Source organism: Schistocerca gregaria, chromosome 2 (assembly GCF_023897955.1).
Source record: "Schistocerca gregaria isolate iqSchGreg1 chromosome 2, iqSchGreg1.2, whole genome shotgun sequence".
Lineage (NCBI taxonomy): Eukaryota > Metazoa > Arthropoda > Insecta > Orthoptera > Acrididae > Schistocerca > Schistocerca gregaria.
Genome location: NC_064921.1, coordinates 360,501,603 through 360,528,212, shown reverse-complemented (window position 1 = coordinate 360,528,212; position 26,610 = coordinate 360,501,603). Strand labels below are relative to the sequence as shown.

Genomic DNA, 26,610 nt, shown 5'->3' with positions numbered 1-26,610 from the left:
TAAGAATGGCACACTATGTTCTATTTGCTGGCCTGATATTATATTTTGTTTATTAAACGACAAACTATCGAACGCCACATCAGAGTGGATGACATCCATAATGGTTTCGTTGGTTTCGTTTCCATTGGATACCGAGCTACAACGGTATAACTGGCAACGAGCCCACTGACAAGCTTGCCTAACGTTTAACACGTCTCACCCCTAGTATCTTCGTTGCTGCGCTATGACTACTATCGTCTGTCGGCAGTTAACGCAAAGGCGTTCTGCACAACTTTCTGCGACCAGCTTATCAGCTTCGAAGGAACGGCCTGGAGCGCAAGGAGACTGTAATCATTAGTAAGACGACAGCAGAGCACGACTTCTAGCAAAACTAAAGGACGTTCAAATATTCTGTTTGGTTGGTTGGTTGGTTGTTTGTGGGAAGAAACCAAACAGCGAGATCATCGGTCTCAGCGGATTAGGGAAGGATGGGGAAGGAAGTCGGCCGTGCCCTTTCAAAGGAACCATCCCAGCATTTGCCTCGAGTGATTTAGGGAAATCACGGAAAACCTAAATCAGGATGGCTGGACGCCGGATAGAAACGTCGTCCTCCCGAATGCGAGTCCAGTGTGCTACCACTGCGCTATCTCGCTCGGTATTCTGTTTGGGGTTAATGTTCAGCTGAATAGAGAATCTCCAAATTTTAGTGGAGTGTCTTAACTATGAAGAATAGACAAAAAAATCACTGCACCATAGATCGTAAATTGTTGATTACTTCCCACTTCAGTTAGTTCTAAATTTGTTCGACATTCAAAATAAAATCTGATCCAATGTTTGTGAATTCATTAACCGTTCCACAAGAAACCGTGTTCAATTAAAATTTTTTCTTCTTATTAATCTGACCATTAGTTTGACTACTTTACAATTTAACTTTTAATAACGTAATATTAAATTTGTTTACATTTAGGGTTCAAATGGCTCTGAGCACTATGGGACTTAAATTCTGAGGTCATCAGTCCCCTAGAACTTAGAACTACTTAAACCTAACTAACCTAAGGACATCACATACGTCCATGTCCGAGGCAGGATTCGAACCTGCGACCGTAGGGATCACGCGGTTCCAGACTGTAGCGCCTAGAATCGCTTGGCCACTCCGGCCGGCTACATTTAGGTCACGAGAATGTACAGCTACTAAGTTTAAACCATCCAGCGGGTATTAAGGCTTATAACCGAAATAACTTCAGTTTATCATATTAACAGAATCTTCCGTCGGTTCTTGGTAGAACAAAATTATAATAAATGAAAAAGCACCAGTTTGCTTTTGTTCTACAATATTACTGAAGATGGCCTTGTAAGCCGAAAACCGGTTAACAATAAAAGTAATATTGTAGAACAAAAGCAAACTGGTGCTTTTTATTTATTAACTTCAGTTTAATTTTGTCATGTGTAGCCTTAACTGTGTATTTCTTTTTGTGGGTTATTGTATAAAGCCATTTAAATAAAAGGGATTAATTAACGTACCTGAGCGGCAAAGGCAGCGGCACATCGCTCTTTCATCTCTACTGTCAACGAAAATTGGGATATCAGATCACGAATTGATGGCTTGGATCCTAGGTAGAGGACGTTACATGTAATGTATTGCTAGAAGTTTCGCTGCATACATTAGCAGGTCTTATATCACCATGCTCCTCTTCAAAGGCCGATAAAAATGGAACATTGCTCCACTAAAAGAAACCACACTGCTTAATATTTTCGCAGTTGGTGCAGTTACGAGTACTGAAAAACACAGCAACGTCCTCGTTCCTTTGCGTTTGGTAACTTGTATGATATCTTGCTTCGAGTTCATGCATTTCATGTTAGGGACCTCCAGATGCCATATATCTCTGATGGTAGTTGTTCCCATGTTATCTCTCACTTCTGCTGTCCATGAAAGTGTGCGCTCTCGTTATAGTAAGATGGAAATGGAAATCAGCGTTTGGCGTCATTGGCCGGGAGGCCCCTTGTGGGGCAGGTCCGGCCACCTTGGTGCAGGTCTTATTACATTCGACGCCACATTGGGCGACCTGCGCGCCGGATGGGGATGAAATGATGATGAAGGCAACACAACACCCATTTGCTGAGAGGATAATTTTTTAAAAATTTTTTTTTAGTATTCGGGGCGGACACAGTAATGTCATCAGTTACGAAGTAGTTGAACAGTCAATGTGTGACAAACTAATATGTCATACATTTTCGTAAGGAATTATCGTGGATCTCAGTGGAAATCGTTTAAGGGTTGTGATACAAGTTTTGAAAGTAAGCTGGGAATTAGTTACAATAATACAGTTTTACACTATTACACCGAAAGAACATTACAAATTAACAATGAAGACACAGAAGCAGTCGATAATTTTTTAAAATAAAGGCAGTTAAAAACGACTGAAGAGACATGAAAAGAACTAAACAAAAGAGTGAAAATGATGTGAAATGGTTTTGGTAAACTAAATAGAGTTTTTAATGTTAAACTTTGGAAGTGCCTCATAAGGAAAGATTTCTATGAATTTGCATTACCAGTTTATATATATGACCGTGAGAAAAGGGCATATGTTGCTACAAGCATTCAAAAATTGGGACATATGGTCAGCGCTTAGTGGTCCAAAAAAGATCATCGCTAGATTCCAACAGATAATAAATGACGTTAGCAGTAGACGTCCGAAATGTAAAACAGCCTAAGACGATGGCAATGTGATGCAATCCAAATATGTCGAGTTATAGTCGGGTTGGAACTAGAATCTTTTCTATCACTTAATGTAGTCTTTACCTCCAGCAAACACATTCATGGAATCCTTAGGGACTTACTGCAGATCGTCACAGAGGGTTATTTGCGGCAGAAAGGAGAAAATAGAATCAAGCGAAATAGGAGCCTTGTAGCTGCACACGGTCTTCTGGGTCTGATCGTGTAAAGAAGGCAAGTAATAACACGTTGTTTATAGACAAACAGCATCTTCTTCACATTTTTGTTAAGCATATGGTCTCATCATGACACGATAGTTAAGTATGTTCTCTGGTTAAGGTGGAACACAGTATAACTTACAACAGCTCTATAACTATTAAAACAGTTTCGTGTTGCAGTTAATTACACACTTACTTTATGTAATTACGTATTTATTTTATATAATTACGTATCTACCTTATACCGACATGAAGTGAAATTTCATTACAACCACTATTATGTCAAACAGAATGGGAACATACGAGCAAGTCACCCTATATCTTCGTTTCGAATAAATTCCAGTATAAACAGTACACATTCTATTACGATGCGCACTTTCTTGACAGTTGCGAAGCCGTGACAAAACCTTTTCTCATACCTTTTCTGTAATTTTGCACTGCTGCAATACGCTGAAAGTAACTGCAACGAATTTTTTCCGAAGTCCATCTGTATACAATGTCCCGCAACGTCCGAAATGTTCTGCCAGAGTCACAGAACATACCCCGAGTAAGTAAGCGTCAAGCCCCACATTCTGACGTAGGCGCACGTTCTGTGCAACGTAATCACACGTGGTGTCAATTGCTTAGCTTCTGCAGCTGTGATCCAGCAACGTTAGCCAAGAGATTTGCCTGTCGCCGCCAAACAGGTTTCGGAATTAGTCGTGCGACTTGTACTCGCAAGACCATTTCGTCACAGGTAGAACGTCAGAACAGTGTTGCTGATATGTCTCTGTTTGTATTACTTTACGTTCGATATCTTCTCTGTGAAAGTGGTGTTTGAATATCTGAAGACCATTACTTGAGTTCGCCCTGAAAATTGGTTCTTGAAGTTTTCTAATTATCGCGAGATAATAAGCACGTTTTCGCAGTTCTATGAGAGACCGGACGTAGCAATATTTTTGTTGCATTTTTCCGTGAAACAAGTAAGCTTATCACCCATCGTTCTGTTCCTCTTTGTGTACGATTGATGTGTTTTTTCGTGCTGTCTTGTATGGGTCCTACATTCTTGTACAATATTGTCGTGTATGTACTAGAACCTTTTTATAACACATATCTACCGCAGAAAAACTGCACATTTTGAGGATCCTATCAACGAACTGCAACCTGTAGTTTAGTTTACCTCCCAGTACGTATGTGTTATTGTTTCCTCTTATACCCCAACTACATTTGCTGCCAAGTGTTGCTATTTAATTTGTTTTTCATATATCGTTTCCTTATTAGTATGTCATTAGCGAAAAGTCTGAAACTGCAATCAGCCAAATCCACGCTGCCGTTAACTCATAAATATTAACGATAGTGATGCTATGGCCCATCCTTAAGGAGCATACGTAATTACTTCAGTATCTGTGAATGACTCCCCGTCCCATGCGACTTTCTCGAGGATAAACAAGTGGAGTTTTTCAGTGTCTCAAATATTCTCGGACACAGCTCTTCACGTCTGAATTTCAACCTTTGCTCATAGCGCCTGTATTTCAATGTGCTGTGTTCTGTCCGGGAGGATGTTCTATCTTTTTATTTTCTTGTTTGTGGACAAAGGATAATTCTCATGGCCGAAGGAAGGAATGAATCATTTTCTGGAAGTGTTAAATTAATGGATCCAGACTACTTACATTTTTAATTCATAAATTCCTCCCTTTCTATCTCCAGAATCAAGAAAATCATTGCACAGTTCGATCACTTCTATTACAAATAACCATGCTGGATTTTCCCGTAATACGAGCAGCGGATATACGCGGGAGAGACTGACTGGACAGTAAACCTTTTGCCGGAGTTTTGCGGCCACTATTCTTAGTGTTTCTTGTGACGTATCGGAAATTGCTTTGGTAACTGGTCTGTGATAGAGGAGACTGAACCACATTGAATGGCCTTTGGTGAGAAGCAAGCCAACCATCCTCCAACCAATGCACGGCCTGGCACAACCGAAATGCCCAGGTCTCTAAATGTGCCCTGTAGTCGCGAAAACTGGAGTGTGCGTCGAGGGGGGCGGCACGAAAGGCTGCGAGTGTTATTGCTCTTTCAACGTTTTGTAGGCAATCGGTATCTCTTTAGTGCAGGCGCGTGACTGTATAGCGGCAGCTTTACTGTGGTAATCGCTGGTCTAACAGACGATACATCGTATCTCTTGGAGTAAACAATAAACGTTTCAGTAATTCGGAAATATCGCTGCTTTCCAACGTGGGACGGGGTTTCCACAGAAGCAGAAAAACAAGAAGAAATAAGTTGAAGTGTCGTACTACTAGCAAATATACAATCAGAACAGTGCGAATAAAGGAAGACGACCAATGACGCTAATGCTAAACACAGATCAACCGAGCGACACAAAAACTGATGTAGGAACTGGGGGAGAATGTCTCTTCCAAGGAGAAATCTACAGTCGCAGTCCCTTCAGGCCGCTGTGAGAGGAGATGCCGCAGAACACGGAAGGCGATGTGACGCCTGCGCCACCATTGGACGCGCTTAAGCAGGTTAAAGCGTCAGGCGAAGGATGCCAGAAACGGCTCTCTCTGCTGAAAGCCGCGGCCGTACAGTCCGACCAAGTACCTGTCGAGCTCAACAGTGCCCGAAAAGGGGCGACAATGATACTTTACACTCGTACCAGACATCCAAACGGTTGATATGCCAAACAGAAAGTAAGATGCCAAGAAATTTACTCACAGAAGTCCTCATGCGGAAACGGTTCAGGTTCCTGTGTCACAAGTAACCTATAAGCGGTAGCTCAGAACTCGATAGTGGAAGTAATGAAGCAGTATGAGTGCGAACTAAGTTCACTGTCTGATGGTCCTACTGTTTCCACTCTCGTCATTGAGAATTAACTTTGAGTCTCCAGCTGTTTATTCCACATACAGGTTTACGGTAATGCAATAGGGAGCTCTGAAATACAATTTTCCTCGTATGACGTCGTTTCTGAATTTACTGTCACAAATTTTTTCGTTAACGGGTTCGCACAACAATCCATTACAGCCATTTGACCGCCAATGCCGAATGTACATTTTTTTCATACGTTACGGCCACCAGTAACAGGCATTCCTGATGCTCCTCCATCTTTTCTAACGTCATCTAACGAAGTTCCATAAAATCGTCGCTTCGATGTTTTGTTATCTATCCCTCAAAGACACCCTTGATCCGCCTACTAAACGTTCGTATGGCTACATGACCCATCACCGCCAATTCATTTCCGTTACATTAATTACATCTTCGACTCCACTCTAATCCATCCGTTTGTTTTGCCGATCTTTCGGTAATTTCCCAGGTGCATCTCTCCATTATGTGAAAAGTAGCTCTCAGTTCTTGAGTGGTCATCACATTAAAAGTCCATATCCCTCTACCGTAAGTGACGGATCGTCTGACCATAGATTAGGGAAGGCGGTTATCGCTAAATCAATGGGTTTATGGTTGCTTCGTTTAAACGCCAGTTTAACGTAACTGTCAAAACAGCTCAAAATAATCGATGTTTGGTTTTTTATTGCTGTTGTTTCTTGTAAGAAACTGAAAAATAGAACAAAGATTGAAAAATGTTGAGTCGCTCAGTTTCAAAATACCCACATTCACAATGTTAAATTAAATAGGCTGGTAAGAGAAAACTTAGTCCGCCCACTGTCGTTGCTTTTCTCGAAAAGTGATAAATGGATGAATACTAGAAAAAATCTCTAGTATACTCCTACTGATAGTAATTTTTTGAAACACTGCTAAAAATAATGTTGTAATTTGCGATCATATCACTGTTTGGGGATAAGGGTGAAACCTGAGGATGGATAATTCTATTTTTTCGTGTTAATTTGTCTGTTTTCAAGGGCTACAATCAGATAAAGGGATATTATGTAGACACAAGCAGCAGGTCAGCTACTTGCTATTTTTATTGTATACTATGAATTTATTGTTTCTCTTTCCTGTTTTATTATTTCATAGGGATGAAAGAAATCTTTAATCTGCCGAAGCAAATAAAGCATTGTACTTCACTGCTTCATAAAAATATTACCAGAATAGGGTTGGTGCCGTTCTGCAATACAATGGACGTTCGGGCACGACGGCGAGAAACAAGCTTATAGACCAGACACGTACACACCTACCTTAAGCCATGACACACGGCTACTGGGACACAATTGCCTCAGCAGTGCTGTACTAATTCTTATGCTATGTGTTGTTGCTATGTACTGTTGCTCGTTTCTGTAGACAATGTTATTAAAATAGCACTGATCCCTTTTCTCATTTTCTATTATAACGCAGTATTTCAAACCAACGCAAATATTATGAATAGAAATTACTTCTTTTTTTAAAAAAAAAAGGCTTAAAGAAAAATGAAAAATTTTACCACTGCTGCTATGGCTGATTGGAATTTCGGTTTTTTACTCAATTATTAGTTAAAAATAAAAAAATACCTGCTATAACCCAGACCTAACAAATACCGAGAAATAATGGTTACACAACTAAGATAATGGTATCGGTTTTAACCGGTCGATCTTTCCCATCCGTACCAGTCAACATGCACTTTTGTTATGGTTCAATATCCTTTCAAGATTGTGTTTTAAATATGATCGTATTGGTGGATGGATACAGGATGAAAGCACAATTGACCAGTGGGAAACATTCTATAGGCGCTAGCGTATATTATTGAGACACCTTTCGTAATGTCTTATTATGGATGGCAAGTTCGGAGGTTAAACCCATGAGCTCTAATGTGGAAGTAGAATATCGATGAAGATATGTGGGGATTAATAAGCACAAATCGGCCCGCATCTTCTAGTTCATCAATGCAAGCTAGGGACAAGCGTAGAAATACAATTGCAATACACTTACGCTTATATCGCAGACAAAATGACTAAGCGACAAAAACATTGCTTAACTACCAGTAGAAAAATCATGGTCAACCATTTCTAAGCCACTCAGGCAGTTTACTGCGGCTGAGGAACTGATTGGGGGAACGAAACAAGGAGATCCTAAACGACGAGAGAAGCCGAAATTGGACCCACCAATCTTCGGGCTATGGCTAAGTCGACGAATAGAAAACAGGTACATGACGCTCAACCAAAGGTAACCAAATGTCTCACTGATAAACCGTCTCATACGTTGGCGAAAACTGTGAAAATTATGTGAAAAGTCTCACGAACTGTGACAGGACCAAACTGAAACTAAGCAGACGAACAATGTAGAACGAGAAACTATGTGATAAAGAACATCGACAAAGTCTCTATTGAAGGAGAAGCTGGGAAAACAGGTTTTGCTTGGTAATACTGTATATGGCCCGACGGCTTGACGCCCAGAACTGCGCTGAACCATGATTAGAAATCCGGTTTCATTTTACGACCAGAGATGCAACGTCAGTTTCTTATTCTCTTACAGAAGTCCTGATAGAGATTTTTTCGTAATCAGTTACTGCGGTTAGTTGAGAATCAGTTATGCTTCTCATCTAACCGTGTCTGTGTGATGTCCACGCCTATCGAATTCATGGCATGCACAGTTGTGGTTCTTATCGTCTCGCTTTCACTTTCTTTACACATGGCGGCCAGACTGAACGTGTATGCAGGCTCCCAGTTCATATCACTTTGTATAACTTTGTGCTGAGCAAAGAAGTTTTTAAAGAACCGATGTCTGTGTGCCATGAATGCTAAAACGGTTTAAACTGAGGCAGGTTGGAATAGAACACAAATGTATGGTTCATGTTCCTCTCCAGCCTGTTCGAATTTCGAAGTGGGCGTTAGGATGTCGCTAAGTGTCAAGTGAACTCAAAATAGGACTCCTATTTCGGAAGACAGCGGTTCCAATACCTATCGGGTCTTACATATTAAGGTTTCCCTACATCCCGTGAGGCAAATGTCGGAATGGTTTCTTTGAAAGTGACAGGGCCGATCTTTCTGCAACGAAAGCTGTAATCCGTCTGTAACGACTTCGTCGTCGACGGGACATTAAGCTCCATTTTTCCTTCCTCCTGGCTTTGCTGAGACGGATATACCATGGAGCATTCTGACCTGAACCTGTGAACGAATCACTCGAACATCGTATGTGATATCGTTCATGCGTGAAGAGAAAAAGGAAACAGATGAGGATGTAACGTCCCTTCTACAATGAGAGCACTAGGGAGGGTGCATTTATTCAGTTACACGAGGAGGGACTGTGACTTTCGAAATGGAATCGTGCAGACAGTCACCTGTTGTGATTTAGGGAAACCAGGTGGGGGATGGGGATATGAATCCGAGTTCAATCTAAAATGGTTTCTCCACCTCGCTCGACATATGGGAAGAGGTTTCATTCAAGTGTTATGAAACACAGTGTTTCTTCTGTTATCTGTGTAGACTCGTATGTATCATCAAAAAAAAACCTAGTTGTTATTTGAAGTCCGAACAATACGACCTATTTTATGGGCATACCCGGAAGATAATGAAAGAGCCATCGTTCTTTGTTTTTCCGACAGCGTGATTTTACCAGGGTGTATTAGTCTCATTTGGATAGCTAAGATAAATGTTGGCGCAGTGTGTCCATTTTGACTGAGTATGGAAGTGAAAGAAAAACAGAATGTGTCTACTGCACTACAAGCCACAGCAGCCAATGAAAATAATGTCCCCATACGACAGACGGATATGTCATTAGTGTACATGTTATAATTTAGTAAGACATTGCGGAGAGGTTTGGGGCTTAACGATGGCATTGTCGCACGCGCTGGTCATTAAGAACGATGCACCACCACCTCTCCATCCCACAGCAGCCACTGACTGGATACGAAAATTTTGTTACCCATCTGGCTTCAAACTGGCCGCCTTCCGATCCAACATTCTCACAGTCTGTAGATGCATGTAATACATATTTTATTGCGGAAACATAAAAGTAATTAGAGATACAAATAAAATACCAAAATATGTGTGACACTGTTCCTCCCCTTTAATGAAAAATGAATTTGCGTACTGCTGGACCTTGAAAAAACTTCCAGTGATAAAGTTGTTAAGAAAACCATACAATTAATTGTTGTAACACTTGAGGCATCATTATTGTATCGTGTCTCGCATGAACGCCGTTTTATCTCCGAGAGACTCAGTGTGCGACAGTGCGCACGTACTTGTATGCCGTCGTCAGGATTTTAGTTCCGAGGGCTCGCCTTAACACGACCGAGAATGTTTCCGGACTCCCAAATCTTTTTTATTTGCAGCTCTCACTGACCTTTCATCACTCTACCCTACGCTACAAAAGTATTGCCTTCAGCATGCAGTAAGTGCATTTCACGCAAACGTTGTTCATGCCGCTATCAGTATCTCTGTATTCGATTAAAATATTTTGTTCAGCGTTATATTTTCGGAATAAAAAACTAAGTGTGCGAGAAGGCAAAAGAACGGAGGTCTCTGAGCCAGAATAATTAATATTTTCACTTTGATTCTCTCCCGGCGTAATAACCAAGTACACCTCTACACAAAATTTCATTGTGGGAATCGTCAAATTATGTAGGTTTCCTTTCTCGTTTATTTGCCCTCCAAGGAGATTCGAAACACGTGTTCATATTTGGAGATTCTGCCGATTTTACTCATTTGTTAATACGGCCTACACTCGACTTAGAAGTAAAGCACGCTTTTACTGTCGGTTTACGGATTTGCGCAAAATTTATATGATTCCTGGCTTCTTCACTGTTGGGCAGATTAGCAAACATCTTCAGTATATTTGAAACGATAATTTTAGATTATTTTCGAATTTATTTTCGTCCTTTACGCACACCGACCGTTGTAGCACTACACGAAGTCTCTTGCTCCTCATACTGTTATCAAACACGTATCAATGCACCGTTCCAAGGAACACAAATATCTTATCTGAACATACAAATCGCACCTGGGGATGACCTTTGCAGTGTCAACAGTGGCAACAAAGCTATGAGCTGAGCGAATCACAGCGCTTAGTGCCGGTGGACTGCAGGGAGCGGGTGAGACCTTGAGGTGTCTGATTTCGTGACGGCCACTCTAGTGTAATAATGGGCCTCGATTGCTGATACGGATTCCATAAAATCTCTCTCCGAATAGTACCTGAACAGTCACTGGCTACGGCCGTACGCAGCTTACCAGATAGCAAGATGTAGTCAGTGTTCACAGGATGGGAAGCAATTGTTTTAACGTGACGATAATGGCTAAGGCCCTTAAGTAAACACAACTAATAGTAAACGAGGGGCGGCGTCCCGCACATATGAGAAGCCATTACTGGCTGCGGGGTCTGGCGGCGATAAGGTGGCGCCGTAATGCGACCTGCGGCACGCCTGTGGTCAGACTGACCCGGCGCCTACAGCTTCCAGAAGGGCGCTCACCGCCACAGACGCCTACAGCTCCCAGAAGGACGCTCACTGCCACAAAACGGCGAACAGGCGAGTTGCTGGACTAACTCAGTACGTCCTTAACACTGCTTCAGTTGCTAAATAACAAGGACCCACTTGTCATAAAATGTTATTAGCGCGATACGGGCAAGGCACATAGATATGCTCCAATAATGTTCATGTCTGGAGAGTTTGGTGGCCACCGAAAGTGTTTAAACTCAGAAGAGTGTTCCTGGAACCACTTTGTAGCAGTACTGGACGTGTGGGGCGCCGCATTGTCCTGCTGGAATTGCCCAAGTCCGTCGGAATGCACAATATAGATGAACGAATGCAGGTGATCAGACAGGATGCTTACGTACTTGTCACCTGTCAGAGTCGTTTCTAGACGTATCAGGGGTCCCACGTCACTCCAACTGCACACGCCCCACACCAATACAGAGACTTCACCAGCTTGAACAGGCCACACAATAGGAGACTGTAAGGTAAGAAACTACTTCTTTCTGATTTAATGGGGACGCATTTAAAAAGAAAATCATATTGTGGGACAAATTCAGGCAACAGTCCAGTTACTTAAGCTCACTGGCGTTAAAGAAGACGTGAGTCTTGGAAAATTCATTGTGGCCTTGAAAGAATTACAAGGACTGTCTCCCAAATCTTTTGAAAACGCTGTCAAATATTACGTCTGTTTTCGATAGCGTTTGCCGTTTCAGTTTAAAGCGCTCCTCTGCATGTGCAGATGCGAGGGTTATTCGGAAAGTAGAGTCCGATCCGGCACGAAATGCAAAATACAGGGAAAATCTGGTGAAGCCTTGCACAAACGCGTTGGGCACTGCGTCTAGTATGCCCGTCGATCGCACCACGTTGCTCTTTTCAGTTCTGAACTCACAGTGAGAGCGTAAAGATGGCTAGAAAGTAGTGTCTCCCGCACAAGTATGAGTGCCTGGTGAAAGATTTCGCCTGAAGCAAGGCAAACCACACAGCATAACTGTCATGCGTTTCGTTCTACACGACAATTCTCGGCCGCACTCTGCATGGGCAATGAAGATGCTCCTGCAGCGCTTTCCATGGGAAGTGTTTGATCACTGACAGTTCAGCCCATAATTGGCTACCCTGATATTGATCTCTGCTCACATGAGCCGCTGGTTATGAAGACAACCTATTGGCACAGACAACGAGCTACAGATTAGCGTAGAAAATTTGGGGAAAGCATTATCCTGCTGAAATGTAGGGTTTCGCAGGCATCGAATTGAGGGTAGAGCCACGGGTCGTAACACATCTGAAATGTAACGTCCACTGTTCAAAGTTCCGTAAATGCGAACAAGAGGTGGCCGAGACGTGTAACCAATGGCACCCCATACCATCAAGCCGCGTGATACGTCAGGGTGGCGATGACGAATACAAGCTTCCAATCTGTGTTCACCGCGATGTCGCCAAACACGGATGCGACCATCATGCTGCTGTAAACAGAACCTGGATTCATCCGAAAAAATGACGTTTTGCCATTCGTGCACCCAGGTTCGTCGTTGAGTACACAATCGCAGGCTCTCCAGTCTGTGATGCAGCGTCAAGGGTAACTGCAGCCATGGTCTCCAAACTGATAGTCCAATGGTCTCCGAGCTGATAGTCCATGCTGCTGCAAACGTCGTGAACTGTCTTGGAAACGTCCCCATCTGTTGGCTCAGGGATCGAGACGTGGCTGCACGATCCGTTACAGCCATGCGGATAAGATGCCTGTCATCTCGACTGCTAGTGATACGAGGCCGTTGGGATCCAGCAGGGCGTTCCGTATTACCCTTCTGAACCCACCGATTCCATATTCTGCTAACAGTCATTGGATCTCGACCAACGCGAGCAGCAATGCCGCGATACAATAAACCGCAATCGCGATAGGCTACAATCCGACCTTTTTCTAAGTCAGAAACGTGGTGGTACGCATTTCTCCTCCTTACACGGTGCATCACAACAACGTTTCACCAGGCAACGCCGGTCAACTGCTGTTTGTGCATGAGAAGTCGGTTGGAAACTTTCCTCATGTCAGCACGTTGTAGGTGTCGCCACCGGCGCCAGCCTCGTGTGAATGCTCTGAAAAGCTAATCATTTGCATATCACAGCATCTTCTTCCTGTCGGTTAAATTTCGCGTCTGTAGAACGTCCTCTTCGTGGTGTAGCAATTTTAATGGCCTGTAGTGTAGTACCACATTAATTACAAACCATAAAACAGCCTAAAAGACATTGTTGACACTAGCTTCCATTGGAAAATTTTTGTGAACGAACATTAATTATAATAATCCCAAAGATAAATAAAAATTACCTAACATACAGTGTGATACTTTTTTAATAGGAAATGTAGGTTGTTGAGACTAAGTTAGAAAACAAGTAGAACCTGGTCTGCCCACAGATTTGATTTTGGAAACATCTACTTCTTTTTTTCAGAACGTTGTCTGTGTGCTTTGGACCCTTATGGTTCTCAGCGCCTCGGTTGATGAGGAAAATGGATGTCTTGAAAATACCACGATACACCGCGGGAAAGGTAGGTTATTTTAATTGAACACACAATTTGAGGTGTCTGTTTGGAAGAGAACGTAGGCAGTAGCAGCGGCTAGGCGAGTGGAAGGTGTCGTGTGTGCTGCCTGTCGTATGCGCGACATTTACGCAGCCTTGAGGAGACGGTGGGCGGCCCGTGGCTGCAGAGGCAGACCAAGGCCTCCGCTCCAGTTGCTGCCTGCTATCCGCTGCAAGCGTGGAAAGTTTCTGGCCCGTGTGTGTGTGTCTGGAAGCTGTCTCCGTGCTGTAGTGGGCGGCCTTACTATCCACTGATGCAGCGTTCCCATACTAGATTTCCGGTGATTCCACCGGCTTTTCTAGAGTGAGGAGCCGTGGAATTAAGATGTAAACTGCTGGCACTCTCTTTTTCTTCAGACATCCAAAATAAGGCATAGATTCTGAATGATCATCCAAAACATGGTCAATAAAATTATTTAAGTTACGTGACGGCATTGTCAATATGTAAAATTCTCCGACGTCTCGGCCAGTGTAGCAAGTGACCTTTCGAATGGTGTTTTGCTGACCCTGAAGAAGGCCACTTACAAAAGTGGCCGAAACATCGGAGAATTTTCTGTGTTGACAATGCGGTCACGTACCCTGAAGAATTCTGTTGACAGTGATAACAGCCTTTTAAGAAAAGGCAAACCTACGTTTCTAGCATTTGAAGACTTGGAAAAAGCTTTTGACAATGTTGACTGGAATACTCTTTTTCAAATTCTGAAGGTGGCAGGGGTAAAATACAGGGAGCGAAAGGCTATTTACAATTTGCACAGAAACCAAATGGCAGTTATAAGAGTCGAGGGACATGAAAGGGAAGCAGTGGTTGGGAAGGGAGTAAGACAGGGTTGTAGCCTCTCCCCGATGTTATTCAATCTGTATATTGAGCAAGCAGTGAAGGAAACAAAAGAAAAGTTCGGAGTAGGTATTAAAATCCATGGAGAAGAAATAAAAACTTTGATGTTCGCCGATGACATCGTAAATCTGTCAGAGACAGCAAAGGACTTGGAATAGCAGTTGAATGGAATGGACAGTGTCTTGAGAGGAGTATATGAGATGAACATCAACAAAAGCAAAACGAGGATAATGGAATGTAGTCGAATTAAGTCGGGTGATGCTGAGGGAATTAGATTAGGAAATGAGACACTTAAAGTGGTGGAGGAGTTTTGCTATTTGGGGCTCAAAATAACTTGATAGTCGAAGTAGAGAGGATATAAAATGTAGACTGGCAATGGCAAGGAAAGCGTTTCTGAAGAAGAGAAATTTGTTAACATCGAGTATAGATTTAAGTGTCAGGAAGTCATTTCTGAAAGTATTTGTATGGAGTGTAGCCATGTATGGAAGTGAAACATGGACGATAAATAGTTTGGACAAGAAGAGAACAGAAGCTTTCGAAATGTGGTGCTACAGAAGAATGCTGAAGGTTAGATGGGTAGACCACATAACTAATGAGGAAGTATTGAATAGGATTTGGGAGAAGAGGTGGCACAACTTGACCAGAAGACAGGATCGGTTGGTAGGACATGTTTTGAGGCATCAAGGGATCACAAATTTAGCATTGGAGGGCAGCGTGGAGGGTAAAAATCGTAGAGGGAGACCAAGAGATGACTACACTAAGCAGATTCACAAGGATGTAGGCTGCAGTAGGTACTGGGAGATGAAGAAGCTTGCACAGGATAGAGTAGCATGGAGAGCTGCATCAAACCAGTCTCAGGACTGAAGACCACAACAACAACAACATTACATGTGTAAGAAATTGGTCCACATCTGGCCATAACGGTTTTATCTCAAATCTGTGGAGCAGTTCGCGCCGCACACAGACAAGAGGGCGTGGCTTCTAACCACGACCGCGAGTGTGATTTTACGCGACGCCACGGGAGCATCGAGGACGGACGAGAGGAACGTCTACATGAACTTTTCTTAACTCTCGATAGCGGCCGTGCTTGTAACCTGGGATCTCGGGTAATGCTGGTTACACATTAATCGGCTGAGGAGCAGAACTGGCAATCTGAGATGGCGGATAGCGGTACCTGCCACTGGCGGGGAGAAACGTGCGCCGCGCTCTGGCTTTCCCAGCTGCATCCACGAGTCTGCGATTACCATCTGAAGCAGCGCAGCCGTTAAGGGCTGAGACGGTGCCGGAGGTGGGAACGACGGCGGCCGGAAGAGGGCGGCCACCGACCGAGCACCCCGACGCTGGGCAAGGCGGCGCGCCTCCACCGGAAGCTGACACAGGCTCCCCCCAGACGCGGACCCGCCTACCAGCTCAAGAGCAGCTGCCACGGCCCGGAGACCGCTCTGCGCTCTACGACCCATCCCGCGTCAGGCCCTGCCCGCAGGTGCAAGAGCTGCACCGGCTCCACAAGGGCGACGACAGCCGAGCGTACGATCCATCATCCAGCTACATATCAATTTGTACTCGAAACTGCTACACTGGTACCACTCCATTTTGGCTGTCTGATGCAGCAACCAGTTATGAATATCTTTGAATAAAACAGCCCTTGTTGCGAGATTGTACTTATTAATGAGTACCTGTTTCGCCCTTATAAGGCATCGTCAGCTTATGTAAAAACGTAGTAGGATAAGCTACACTACTGGCCATTAAAATTGCTATACCAAGAAGAAATGCAGATGATAAATGGGTATTCATTGGACAAATATATTATACTAGAACTGACATGTGATTACATTTTCACGCAATTTGGGTGCACAGATCCTAAGAAATTAGTACCCAGAACAACCACCTCTGGCCGTAATAACGACCTTGATGCGCCTGGGCATTGAGTCAAACAGACCTTGGATGGCATGTACAGGTACAGCTGCCCATGCAGCTTCAAAACGATCCCACAGTTCATCAAGAGTAGTGACTGGCGTATTGTGACGAGCCAGTTACTCGGCCACCATTGACCAGACGTTTTCATTTGGTGAGACATCTGGAGAATGTGCTGGCCAGAGCAGCAGTTGAACGTTTTCTCTATGCAGAAAGGCCCGTAACGGACCTGCAACGTGCGGTCGTGCATTATCCTGCTGAAATGTAGGGTTTTTGCACGGATCGAATGAAGGATAGAGCCACAGGTCGTAACACATCTGAAATGTAACGTCCACTGTTCAAAGTGCCGTCAATGCGAACAAGAGGTGACAGAGACGTGTAACCAATAGCACCCCATACCATCACGCCGAGTGATAGGCCAGTATGGCGATGACGAATACACGCTTCCAATATGCGTTCACTACGCTGTCGCCAAACACGGATGCGACCATCATGATGCTGTAAACAGAACCTGGATTCATCCGAAAAAATGACGATTTGCCATTCGTGAACCCAGGTACGTCGTTGAGTACACCACCGCAGGCGCTCCTTTCTGTGATGCAGCGTCTAGGGTAACCGCAGCCATGGTCACGGAGGTGATAGTCCTTGCTGCCGCAAACGTCGTCGAACTGTTCGTGCAGATGGTTGTTGTCTAGCAAACGTTCCCATCTGTTGACTCAGAGATCGAGACGTGGCTGCATGATCCGTTACAGCCATGCGGGTAAGATGCCTGTCATCAGGACTGGTAGTGATACGAGGCCGTTGGGAACCAGCAAGGCGTTTCGTATTACCCTCCTGAACCCACCGATTCAATATTCTGCTAACAGTCATTGGATCTCGTCTAACGCGTGCAGTAATGTCGCGATACGATAAACCACAATCGCGATAGGCTACAATCCGACCTTTTGTGCATGAGAAGTCGGTTGGAAACTTTCCTCATGTCAGCACGTTGTAGGTGTCGCCACCGGCTCCAGCCTCTTGTGAATGGTCTGAAAAGATAATCATTTGCATATCACAGCATCTTCTTCCTGTCGGTTAAATTTCGCGTTTGTAGAACGTCCTCTTCTTGGTGTGGCAATTTTAATGGCCAGTAGTGTAGGATAAAACGCTTTGATTTGTGTTTAAGATTAACCGCAGGTAAGTGACAGCTAAATCTGTCTTAAAATAGTACTGGCCTCTTAATAACTTTGGCAGTAGCTTTTATGGACATGGATTCGAATAACATCTATATCTGAATGAGAATTAATAGGTGCTTTAGCATCGACATAAGCCAAATTATATCGTTAGCCTTTTAAAATTTAAGTTAAGTTTGCGAGTAACAAATACAAAATATATTACGTAATGGCAGTGTGTTTTGATTGCACTAACTTAGAAGCTTCACTTATTTACATCGCTGAGAACCTTAGAGCTTAATATGTGACAAAATTTTCTACTTCATACGTCTACCGGTTCTTGAGAAATAGGATTCGGAACAGTCGGACAGACAGACGGACGGCAACAAAGTGATCCCGTAAGTGTTCCGCTATTACCGCTTGAGGTACGGTACGGAATAGTAAAAGCTACGATATTACTAATTTCATTTTACACGGACACACTGCCAACAGATCCGTCTTTTTATAAGGCTGGCGAATGCACTCCGGAATAAGCTGCTCCCTAGTTCCACCACTTGCATACAGACAACGCCTACTCTCTTCACAGTGCGCCTGGTCCCGGCAGAGGTTCGAGTCATCCCTCGGTCGCACAGAAAAATTTTTAAGTGCTCGTTTTTCCCGCGTGCCGTTCGAGAGTCCAACGGTAGAGAGACAGCTTGACGGTGAATTATTGAACCCTCTGCCAGGCACTTTATTGTGAATAGCAGAGTAATCACGTAGATGTAGATGTACTGCGCGAACGACCATGGCCTATGAGTGTGGGAATGTTGCGTAGACCACAGCGACATACTACCGATACACTGTGCCCAAAATGTGCAGAAAAACACTATTCATCCATTCGATGGCACGTGCCGAGGGAGGTCAGGCTTGAACATTTTTACTTGCGACGTATTGTCCTAGTAGCAAGTGAACACAGACCAAGCCGCAACAATTCCTACCAAAGTTTTTAATGACTTTTCTTTCGATGTAAAGCAAATACTAGGCGTGCCACTCCTAACGAGGCAACACCTTTGTGATTTTACATTTTCCCGGTCGGATCGCCTGAGGGTGGCAACAGGATAACTTGGCAACGCCAGTCAGCTGATTAACTGAGATGAGTTTTATGAAAAGCTCACTTACCCTAACCTCAATGAACTGGAATCTGGATTGAAAAAAAAAAAACAAATAAAAGGCAAAGAGAGAGAGAGAAAGAGAGAGAGAGAGAGAGAGAGAGAGAGAGAGAGAGAGAGAGAGAGAGAGTGTATGTGGTTCACTTTGGCTAGGATTGGGAAAAATCAACAGTTCGTTAATCATCTTCAGCACTCATCTACAGTTTGGACAAATCCTGGACCGCGAAGATTCGTTGAGAAAAACAAGTTCAATTGTTCCGCCTTGGATTATCTGAAGTATCACATAAAATTTCGCGGCATTATTTCACAAAATATGTAATTACAAAAAAGATTCAGTTGTACTTGAGTTATTCTGACAGTGTGAAGTAACGAAAGGCCCCGAGGAAGAGTGCTACCGTGACTGATTACAATCTTGGCAATACACTACCGTTGCTGTTTCACTGCCAAGAAAATGCATAATTCTCTGCGAAAGGCGGAAGTGTCATTGTTGGCCACGATCCAGACATTGTTCAAGGAAGAGAATTGAACTGTGCGCGGTGGGACTGCCCAGTGGTTGCGTCAACTCATTACAGTTCACTGGATTGCGATTTTTCTTAGTGTGGTACATAAATGGCTGTCAGTCAAGAAGACAAATTGACTTTCTCCCACAAGCTACGCCGCCCCCCCCCCCTCCCCCATAGTTACAGTCGTAACTCGTCCTAATTATTATCAGTTAGTACTTCGCATTATTCAGGCGTCCGTCGAGCTTCCTGTTACTGAGTTGGTAGTTTTTCGTGCGACAGGTTAATAAACCAGCAAACTAATGTATATGTCACAATGCGTACCATTTATTTACAAATCAAGAAAAGTTTGCAATGCGTGCACGTGAATGTAGCCCACTGCTATAGGTGCGTCTGTTGTGCAGTAACGTAGTATCTGGGTGAAAATGAATTCACCATTCAGAGTTTCTCAAGATGATGCAGAATACTGAGGGACATATTTATACTGCAGTTTCTCTACAATTGTGTGGCTGCAGATATTGGAACGTGCTACATCAACTTAAAAGAAATGTAGGCCTATAATTTATAGTCATCAGCTTTTTTACCTCCCTATTTTCTGCGTCGGGTAGTCAAAAAGCTATAAGCGTATAGGGGCCTATACTAACGAAAGACTTTATGTCGAAAATACGATGAACTATAAATATCTTCATTTTGTTGCTACTGGCCTGTTGTTTCTAATACTTCGCTAAACCAATGCCACCTGGACTACAAGCGTTTACTAAACTCATTCAGCATCCCTAATAATGCATACGCCGCCAGCTGTACACCTTAGAGGTAAAATATTTCTGACGCTCTGCAGTAATGACTTTATAATGGTACAAATTATTATTTCAGCATGCATCATATTTGTAAGTAGCGGTGCATCGATGACAGCAATAACGAAATTCGAAATGTGTTGGGTAATGACAGCATGTTGTTTGCGTGTTACTTAATTTCTGAAGTGCTGTTCTCTTTCGGCAGTGTTACACCACGTGTCAATTGCGTTTCTCGTGAGGAACTATGCTAATCAACATGAAGCATCAATTTTTGATACTAGGCAGTTCTATCTTTCATACCTTACCGACAATTATTATTCCCACCAAGACCACGGAGCAGTTTACAATAAGTAACAATGGACTGCTGCGCTTCTGTGGATTACAAGCGAAAAACATTCGGCTCCAACCTCACTGGTTAGGGTTCTCACAGACTAGACATGCCGCCTAATGTAAAAAAAACAACCTCTTTTTATTGCATTTTCCAGTCTGAAGAAATGGTGTCATGACCAGCTTCGACTGTGTAGTAAGACACCGTCAGATTGTCTTTTTAAAAAGGAAGAAATGGGAGATAGTAAGGTATTACGAAAGGTATTAAGAAACTAAATTAGAATTCCAGCTAAATTCTACGTACTATTATAAGCACTTGAGTACGTTATATAGTGTACAGAATCTAGTTTATTTTTCTAATGCTTTACTAACGCCCTTTTTCTTCCGACTTAAAACAGAGTATCTGACGATTTATTAATCCGTTGAAACTGACCATGATACTATTTGTGTGACCCGATATACTTACAATAGAAACGATATGACACAGTTCCAGAGGCTTTACTAGTGTTATACAGATACAATTTTATGTATAGAGACTGAAGTGGAGAGTGAAGATTTGTTCCAAGGCTGGGAATCGAACCCAGATCTCCTATTTATTAGGCAGGTGCGTTAAGACACTTAACCACCTTGGCACAGCGTTTCACACAGCGGCACGGATTACCCTGGCACACCTCCCTGCTCCAACCAAATTCTCATACATATATATAAAATTATATCTGTATGTCACCAGTGAAGTCTCTGAAACTGCGTCATTTCATTTGTGTAAGTACTTGCTCCTGAGTTTCAAGCAGGATCCTCCATTTACGTTCGATGCTGAGTTGCTATTCCAGAACATGAAGAGCCTCGGCAATTCTGTTTGTGTGTAAGAGGGCTTAAAAGTAGACTGAGCGGCAGTGAGAATGTGGCTCGAGGAGGGAGGCGTGCCAGGGTAATCAGTGCAGTTGGGTGAACAGATATGCCAAGGGGGCTTAGTTGCTTTGGAAATTTGTGGTAAGTTCCTATGGGACCAAACTGCTGAGGTCATCGGTCCCTAGGCTTACGCACTACTTAATCCATCTTAAACTAACTTACTCTAAGGACAACACACACACCCATGCGCGAGGGAGGACTCGAGCCTCCGAAAGGGGGAGCCGTGCGAATCGTGCAAGACGCCCCAGACCGCACGGCTACCCCGCGAGGCAGGTTTAGTGGCTAACGCAACTGTTTGATAAGCAGTAGACCAGGGTTCGAATTTCGGCCTTGGTACAAATTTTCACTCGCAGCTTCAGTCCGTACGCAAAAAATCTGCAACAGAATATTTTTTTCATTACTGCTGTAATTCTAGGAAATATAAACACGTCCATGATGACTAGCCCACGAAAATACGGTAAATGAACAGCTTCGTCAAACAAGGAAATGTTTGTGACGTGCTCGTATTGCTGGAAATAACCAGGGGGCGCAACTTTCTCTCGGTGCTGCGCGCAGCCTCTCGGGAGAACAGGTTGCAGCGCTGCCCCGCCTGCAGAACTGAGAGGCAGCGAAACCTCTTCAACATTCGTGTCTTCCAGTACGCTAATAGTTATTTCCTATTCACGCCTGAGTGCTGAAATATGGTGCCCGTAAGACAGGCATACGGAAGTCCTCTCCCGCTGACAACAGCGTCAGAAACGTCGGCTGGCACTCATCGGCGCCAAGATTCTCCCTTACACGCTGCCATTCGCTTTCTCCAGTCACTGACCTGCTAACCATGTAGCTCCAGAGGTAGCGTCGATTCCACAAAGCACAAGTAAATGATCTGTTATAAGATGTCACACTAGTTAGTACATCGGCTACAACAAGTTCTTTTCTTTTACCGTTGTATTACTTTATGTAAGAGATATTCATGTATATTGTAAAGAACACTTCAACGCCTTGTACAGAGCTTTGACAAGACCGAGTATGGGTAGAACAGTACGGAGCTATAGAACTGTTAAACAGGCTTCATAATAAATTTCATAAACAATGTAGCTGCTTGGTGATCTCCTTTCTCTACAAGAGGAACACAACACTTCTGCTCCGCCGGCCGCTGTGACCGAGCGGTTCTAGGCGCTTCAGTCTGATACGTGCGACTGCTACGGCCGCAGGTTCGAATCCTGCCTCGGGCATGGATGTGTGTGATGTCCTTAGGGTACTTAGGTTTAAGTAGTTCTAGGGGACTGATGACCTCAGATGTTAAGTCCCATGGTGCTTAGAGCCATTTGAACTTGTGCTCCGTTGGGTGTCACTGAAGTAGTCTGTTCCAGCAAACTAACATTTCCATCTTAGTTTATTTCGCATGACTGAGAGAGAGGGAAAGAAAGAGAGAAACTGATCTACGTATTGGTTTCAGCACTATCGAAACTAGACATTCACACAGCAACTAGTAATGGTTCATATTTGCTTTACAGTCCTTGATTGTGTGGTACGAGGTTGTGTAGCTGATCCTTCACATTATGAAACTTCAAATACGATCTTCACCACACTGCCTTTTTAAACGATAATCAGTAGCTGCTTCTCAGCGTCCGAGTTGCAAACGAAGTCGGTCAAGGGCTGTAGAGTTTGATTCACACAGAATCTCGAACGCGAGCTTTGATACACTGTGAACTTGGAATAACACATGAAAACCATTAACGTAATCCTCAGTGGCAGATCGGATCGTAGAGCAGCCAGTGCAATGGTCTGTAAGGCGTACTCGGGTCTGTTCAGTCGGAAGAGCGCTAGGGCTGAGGCCAGGATTTGAGTCTCCAGCACACAACTTTGTCACAAATGATCAGACATAGCTTGATTCGTTGCCAGAATTGGACGACGCCCTTTTGGAGCTAGAATGGCTCACAATTTGAAGTGAGAAACAAGTTCAAAGTAGCATTTTGCTATTTGGCGTTCTAAAACCGTACACAAACTATTAAACAACGGAAAACCCATGATGGAATAATGGGAATATTATGAAAATGATAGACTGATATTTTACACTTAGCGGAGATGTTGAGTCGCAGACAGGCAAAACAAAAAGACTGTTAAACATGTAAACTTTCAGCCAAAAGGCCTATTTCTGAAATAGACAATACACACACACATTCGCCCAAAAACGTGTGTGAGCTGCGTTTGCGTGAATGTGACTGTTGTCTATTTAAGAAGATGACCTTCTGGTCGAAAGCTTACGTGGTTAGTAGTCTTTTTGTAGTGCCTATCTGCGACTCAATATTTCCGCTGTGTGGTAACCAGCAATCTCAACAACGCGTCCAAGACACTATGCTCTCACCATCAGATTGTGAAGCTTAGCTCGTGAGGCTAAAACATCAAAAAGTCAACCAACGCATTTGGGGCGTTCATATAATACAATAGGATACGGTACATAAGCCGCAGTTGTGTTGGTAGACTTTTTAGTGTTTTAACCTCATGAGCTAACGCTATTTTGTCGGAAATTGACATGCTGAGACGGTGCTGTAATACTGTAAGTTTATAACTGAAACAGCAACCAAGCACAAGGATGGTTTATTTTTGTGAAACCATGACTGTTTCGGATTTTTTACACATTCATCTTCTGATGGTTGTTATATATCTCGTTTGATTTTCTTGCTGATCCGCTAGGATAGACAGATAATTTTGGTTCAATATATGGTTAACTTTACGATAGATTTATTTCTTATGACCTCTATCAAAGTATTTATGATGAGGTTTAAAAAGTTATTAAGACGTGATATGTGGTGAAAACTTAGGTACTGTATGATTACGTGGAGCGAACACAACAAAAACGCAGGGCGATTTCGTCACATAGAAGCATAGAGCACCCATGTTTTCACCACATTTGTTTTAATAACTTTCAAAACATTTTTTCATAAATGCTGCGAAAGAGATCACGAAAAATAACTCTATAGTAAACTTTACCACATAGTGAACCAAAACTTTCTGTTCATACCAGTACAGCAAACAAATAACAGACACAAAACAAGGCCCCAGCAAGAAAACAAAATGAAATGTGCAACCAAAAATCTGAAGATGGAGTTCTAAAAAAGCCCGAAACCGGTTATGGTTTGACCCAAATAAATCTTGTTAAACCATACTTGTGGCTGGTTGCTGCTTCAATTACAAACCTCATGAGCTAAGCTTGGCAACGTGATGATGAGAGCACTGTCTCTCTCGAAACGCATGGTAAAGTCGTAAGCAGAACAGAAAACGGTTGAATGCTGCAGATTATTGCTTCAGAGTATAACAACCGATAGCTCACATAACATTAGAAAAGAAGTACGAAACAGCGCGACTAACAGCACGCGGACGCGAGGCTGTGGGTGGGCACGGGGACGCGACTTGGCGCGCACGGTGCACCAGACAATGGCTGGCCCCGCATCCTGCCGCAGCAACAGGTAGGTAGCCACAGCCAACACGTCGCCCCGCCGACGGCGAAAGTGATGCCGGTGTCCGGCAGCTGTGCCTCTGCGGAGAACATTCGTCACATCGCAGTGTCTGGCAACTCAACGATAATGGCCGCTACACGGATTGTTGTAGGCGTCTCCAGCTACATACTGAGGGAAACATGCACGCGTTGAACGCGATACTTCTATTCCGCGTGGCTGCGTTGCTCTGAAATCAGCAAGCTGGAGGTTAGATCCCCTATAGGATATCCTCCCCTCACTTTCTGTGTGCGAAAAACATCAACTGCACTGTCATCCTGGGCCAGTTTTCAACGAGAGCCTTGAAAAATAGCTGCGACTGTCGTCTCACACGGCGATGGAAGATTGAAGAACAGTATCTGCAGTAGGGGTATGCTTGATAAATTAATATAGTTTTCAAACCAGCACCGATTAGATTACTGACGCGTTCTGGTGCAAACCTAGTTGTCTACTTCCTATTTTTCTTGCCTGATAAGGGAAACAGAAGCCGTGTTCTTTATATTAACGTCGCATTGAGGCCAAGCTGCTGATACAGTCGCTACGGTTGCAGGTTCGAATCCTGCCTCGGGCATGGATGTGTGTGATGTCCCTAGGTTAGTTAGGTTTAAGTAGTTCTACGTCTAGGGGACTGGTGACCTCAGATAGTGCCATAGGGCTCAGAGCCATTTGAACCATTTTGCTGATACAGTCGAAAATGGAACAGTTCGTTAGTTAGTTGGTTGCGTGTTCCATTGATCAATCACACGGTACAGTAGCCGTTATGATGTGGAACGTGTCAACTGATTATGTTGGACTGGGACCGAATCTGCCGGCTGATTAAAGCATTAGCGAATGAAATGGGCATTGCGAGAAAGATTTCGACTGCTCTCGACATTAGCCGATTTCTTTTTATCATGGTGGAATTTCGTCCGAAGATGTCAACGTCGAATGACAAACTGTCCGAAGCAACACGTCACATGCACATAATACTTACTTTAGAGTAGCTTCAGACGCAAAAAAAAAATTTAGAGGAGTTTCGTAAGAGACCCGTACGTGTGTCTCATATTGTTTACAAGATTCGAAAATGTTCATTCCAGTCCTTGGTTTCACACTCAAAAGAGTCGCGTTTAAGATAATCAACTCGACAAAGTCATACCAAAGAGACGTTATCGCTAGCTAATTATTACTAGTCTGTATCATGTTCACCGTATAAAACAATTCTTACCTTAATCAGCTGCAAATTATCCTCTCTGAGCGGTAATGTCACGCAAGAGACACGAAATTTCGGCCCGCGGCAGTTAACAGAGAATGTGGTATATTTTTGACGCAAACGTCACTGACACTTCAGAGCGTGAAAGCCTACACCGGGTACTGGCAGTCGCCTCGGGTAAGTTATTACTAGTAAGCGACGGAGACAATAAAACGAGAGACGAGCTGCCGTTTGCCGCTGGTCCGTCCGCGACGTGCAGGAGTTGGAAGCAGACTGGCGGCGCGGGGCGGCCGGCCAGCTGCACGGCGATGCGCCGCCACCAAAGAGAGTATGCGGACAGATACCAACACTCCTCCCACCCTGCTCGCAGGTGAAAATACGATGCGTGCGGGCGGGCGGCCGGTACCATCGTCTGCAGCACAACAATGCTTTGATGTGCAATAGGCTAAATTGCCATTGTTGGCTGCTAGCTCGTGATCTTTGAAGTTTAGAGTGAAGTGCGGTCAGACTATCAGGGAAAGGAAAGTACTTTACAGAAGGCTAAAACTATAAAATACGGTATTTGCCTTTCTGCCTGAGAA

The 26,610-nt window shown here is 43.6% G+C and overlaps 1 protein-coding gene across 2 annotated transcripts in view; it reads right to left on the bottom strand.

The window, feature by feature from the left end:
* LOC126337069 (mucin-17-like) overlaps nt 1-26,307 on the bottom strand; it is a 471,154-nt gene extending 444,847 nt beyond the window's left edge. The window contains exon 1 of one of the 2 annotated variants that reach the window (XM_050001404.1): nt 26,045-26,307. The gene's annotated coding sequence lies outside the window, so the exon portion shown is untranslated. The remainder of the gene's footprint in view (nt 1-26,044) is intronic. The other variant, XM_050001401.1, reaches the window with a different exon arrangement.
* Nucleotides 26,308-26,610: the final 303 nt, after the last annotated feature.